Below are 5300 nucleotides of genomic sequence, written 5' to 3' on the forward strand. Positions count from 1 at the left end.
ACACCATTGCAATGTTGCAATTGACTGCAATCCTTTGAAAAATTTCATTGCGAATTTGCAACGGAAAGTGCTAATGGCAATATTTTGCCACGAAATTGCAATGACTTATGACAATTGTGAGTTGGCCATAATTTGCAAAGTATAATTATAACAACTTATCCGTTGCAAAGTTTATTATTATTTTGCGATGGATTTTGTCATGGAAATTCAAAAAAAATTGCAACTCTATTGCAAAATCATGACAAAAATCATTTTAAATTTGCAACGGACATATCCGTTGTAAGAATTCCATCGCTATAAGACTATTTTTGTTTGTAGTGATGTTAATATACAATTTTACACTCTTACTTTTAATTTTTATCATTTTAATATTTATTTTTATCTTATAGTGTCTTTTCTTATTTTTGTAATTTAATTATATGTCATTATATTTCTTACTTTGTTGTTTCTAATGAATATCTTTATGCTTCTTAGTGTTTTTAAAATTGATGTGGTTAGAAGGATTAAAATTATTCTAAACACAAACTTAAAGGGCAAGAGTTGACGTCCAAGAACCACAACCTATAGTTTCTGTGTCTTGGATTTGATGAACCGTTGCTTCCGGTTGTGGATGGTCTTACTAAAGATGAATCTAATCTCCAGATCCTCCCAATCTTCGGGATGAGAGGCATTGGTAAGAAATCTCTAGCTCAAAATGTATTTGACCATCCATATATTGTTAATAGCTTTGGTATACGCATTTGATTTACAATATCTCAACAATATAGCATTCGAGAAACTTTTCGAAAATACTTTTTAAACGATGAGGGGTTTCTAAAAACAATAGGAGGTAATAGCTTGAAAGAAGCTGCAAAGGAATATTAGAAGGATTTTACTTACAGAAATATGATTTTGATTCTTAAGTTGTTGCTTCTTGTGTGGTCGCTGGCTGAACAGACAGAATAAAGTACATCTCCAAGAAGTTGTTGTTGGCTTTCAATCAACCACAGTTGTGGGTCCATCCACTACACAAAAAAAAGGTGAAATTTGGCACGAATTCCACGATCCTTCCAAAGCCCATGCCATATTGGAACGGACATTGGAACTCAAGAGAAACGAAAAGTTCGATGATGCCATGGTCGATATTTTTTATGTCTTATCTTTTTGGAACGGAAAAACCATTCCGAATGATGTTTCAAAATAATAGTTCGAATGTTTGTTTCTAAGACCATTCTAAATTTGTAATGGTAAATAATTGAAACTTTTTTTGGAACACATTAATATTAGGGACGGTCTTAAGTTTGACTATTCCTATATGTGAAACAATTGATGTAAAAAAAATGAGAGTTAGTAAATGTATTCCAAAATGAGATGCAATTTAGAACGATTTTTGTGCTCATATGGTCAAATATTACAAAAGTCGTTCCTGCGTTTGATTTCTAATTGAAAACTGTTGTGTTACCAAGACCGTTGCACAATGTATTCCAATTTGGAAAGATTTTTGTGTATTATTAATACTATATTACTAAGACCGTTCCAAACAGGAATGGTCATAAATTAAACTGTTCCTGTTACTTAACCGTTCCTTCATAAACGGGACTAATATTAAATTTTCACTAAGAACGGACATATAAATAAAAATCATTCCTGAAAATATTACAATATTCCACAGAAAAGACAAGGCAAATTTAGAAGTTAGGGACTGTCAAAATAATTGACCGTTCCTAAATTTGCTCCAAACAAATTAATTTTCGCACCTAAATAAAGAGTGGAGGGAAAATCACATCTAAAAATGATTTTTAAATATTTGACCGTTTCTAGATAAATAAAAATTAAATTATTCCTAAATGCATAAATTATCCATTCGTAGTTATAATTTAAATGATACCGTTCCTAAATGAATACCCCAAATCGTTCCTAAATATAAAAAAAATTCGTTGCTCAGTTCCCGAATACGATATTTTAATATCCGAGGACCTGATTAATTTCAAACTTAAACGCATAACAATAGTATGCATATGTAAACATATCTAGCGATTTGATGTAAAATCACATAGTCTCATGGATAGTTGTATCGTTTTGAACCTCGTTGATTGTGAATCAGATACAATATCTCACCATCCATATAAGAAAATGCTCAAAACTTCATTGAATGTAGTATTCTGTCAATTTTAATCATATCCAATGGACTGATTAAAATTTTAACGATCTGATTAGGTGATCCAGTATAACAGTATAAGATGCTACTTACATCTATGTAAGACTAACAATCTTATATATATAAATATACTTGATGTTATGAACATGTATCAATTTAAATCAAAAAATTATATGTTTGCAATAATCTTAATTAATTTATGGTCTACTTCTCTCTGATCATTAATATGTGTGGAATTTGGCATTTTCTTTATTTTCTATTTTTTATTTAAAAGGAAAAAGAATTTTGGCACAATATTAGGCACAAGTTTTTTAAATATAGGAACAGTCATCTAAATATCCACTAAAGCAACGTCATTTTCGGATTAAACGACTTTGTTTTCCGTAGTTAGGAATGAATTTAGAAACACTATAACCAATCGTTCCTAAATAAATCAAGATTCTGACCAATGCCCATCAACTAAAACGACGTCGTTTTTTTATTAGGAATGGGCTCTAGGACGATCTTTTAAAAATTTGACCATTCCAAAGCCCGTTCCAAATTTAAGTAGACAAACAATACTTAACAGATTTTTTTCTTTCCTTCTCTCTCTCTCTCTCTCTGTTTTGAAAATATTTTTTCCTATTTTTGAAAATATTTCAGAAAGTATTTTCTGTTTTTTGCTTTTTATTTCTTGAAAATATTTTTGAAAAATATTTTCTATTTTATTCCAAAAAATATTTTGTGTAATATTTTCTATTTTTTTTCAAAAATAAAATTCTAAAATATTTTCTCAAATTAAAATATTTTTAGAAATTAAATTTCTAACATTAAAATAAATTTTTCTAAAATTCGAATATATTTTTTATAATTAAAATATATTTTTCATAAAATTAAAAATATTTTCTTCAATTAGAAAATTTTCTGAAATTAAAATACATTTTTTCTTGAAATTCAAATATTTTCCATAAATTTTTACTGAAAATATTTTCAAAAATTGAAATTTGCATATTATTGCGTAATTTAGGGTATATTGTGCAATTTTTGTGTAATTAGGGTATAATTGTGTATTTTAGGAGATAATTGAAATATTGGTATGTAATAACTATATAATTGTGTAATTTATTCATAATTTGTAATTTTTATAATTGTTGTGCCACTGTGTAATTTCTGAAATTAAAAACAATTTTGAAATTATAATATATTTCTCCTAAAATTAAAAAATATTTTTATGAAATTAAAAAAGTTTTTGAAATTAAATCATATATTCCTAAAATTAAAAATATTTTTCAAAAATAGTTTTCAGAAATTAAAATAAGTATTTTTCTGAAATTAAATTATGTTTCCTAAAATTAAATTATTTTTTTGAAAATATTATAAAAAAAATATCGTTCATTTTCCGAAAACTCTGCATAATTTTTTTCCTGAAATTAAAATATTTTGATGAAAAATTTTTGAAAAATTTAAATTTGCATATTATTGTGTAATTGAGGGCATATTGTGTAATTTAGGCAATTATTGAAAAGATTTTTCTGTAATTATTGTATAATTGTGTAATTTCTGTAATTATTGTGTAATTTAAATCATAATATGTAATTTTTATAGTTATTGTGTAATTTATGAAAATATTGTATAATTTTGATAATTATTGTATAATTGTGTAATTTCTGTAATTTATTGTGAAATTTGTGTAATTGTCACAGCCGACTGCCTCCGACAGACTCCCTCAGGGCGAAATGACGACAAAATAGAAGACACTGATTAATATGGGTTTATATTAGGTTTTGATTTTTTGTAATTTTATAATCAAAATAATAATTTATATTAAAATAAATTTTTTTCTAATTATTCATGTTTAGTCATAGCATTTATTACATTTCATTATTTCATATTTATTCAATTAATTAAATTCATAAATATAATTAATTATAATTTTATTAATTAAATCAATTATTTATTATAATTTTTTAAAAATACATAAATTGAATTATTTATTGAAATTTATTAAATATATAAATTAAATAATTTATAAAAATTTAATTATAGAATTAAAAATTTGAAACGGTTTTAGTAATTGTAAAAAAAATATTACAAACCTAAACAAAAAATTATTTCTAATACCAATGCTAAAACAGTTCTAAACATGTGTTCTTAAATTAGATTGACTATTCTAAAACAGTTACAAAAGACTGCTCCAAGCAAAAAATTGACTGTTTTTAATACTATTTCAAAATTTGACAACCAAACAATTCCAATAACCTTTCCTAAATATATCACTAATAAAAATAAATACAGTTCCAAAAAGGCTTTAGTGTTACAAAGACCGTTTCAAAAAAATCCGAATGAAATTATAAAGCCGTTTCAAATTTTATCCAATCCGTTCCAATTGGAAAAAAAAGAAATTTTTATATTAAAATAGAATATTAGGAACGGTCACTATCAATATGTTACAATGTTCATTCCATATTAGAACAGTTGTTCACCAACCATTTCTAAATATTAGTAACGCCGTCTTGAGCAATGGTTCATAAATTGTTTCAAAATTCAATCTAAAATGATTTCTTCAATTCGAACAGTTCCTAAACGCTCCTTAAATTCTGCATTATTTTGTAGTGATCAGTGTGCGAGGCATGTAGTAACATGTATCAAAATATTACAAATTAAGATGGGTGAAGATATTCAAACCGGAACATGATGAATCCCATGTAACATCTCCACTACACACAAAATTGCGACAGCTTAAGGTTAACGGATATGAGCAGACCAAGGAGAACAAAAAAACTTATAGTTTCTGGTACAATTTTCTTACTTTGAAATCTATAGAGTTTGTACCTTAGTAATTTGGAAGATACATTTTCGTTGCCTGAAATTTGGGAGATGCCAAAACTTAGGCATCTTAGTGTTTGTAATTGTAGGTTGCTTGGTATACTGGAGGGGGCAAGATTCCACTATATTAGAAAACCTAAGTACCCTTGTGATAGATGAGTTTTGTTGTAGCAAGGAGGTTGATAAAAGAATTCCAAATTTGAAGAAACTATATGCTTATGGGATGTTCTCAGCTGATTATTCTCTTGCTCAGCTCAATAAACTTGAATCACTCTCTTTAAACAAGCGATTATTCTCGCTGGGAGGACATGGGCTTCCCAACTTTACTGAAGAAGTAGAGTTTGTCCGGTTGCAAAAT

This window comes from Sesamum indicum, linkage group LG3 (genome assembly GCF_026168435.1).
Source record: "Sesamum indicum cultivar Baizhima isolate 11 linkage group LG3, ASM2616843v1, whole genome shotgun sequence".
NCBI lineage: Eukaryota > Viridiplantae > Streptophyta > Magnoliopsida > Lamiales > Pedaliaceae > Sesamum > Sesamum indicum.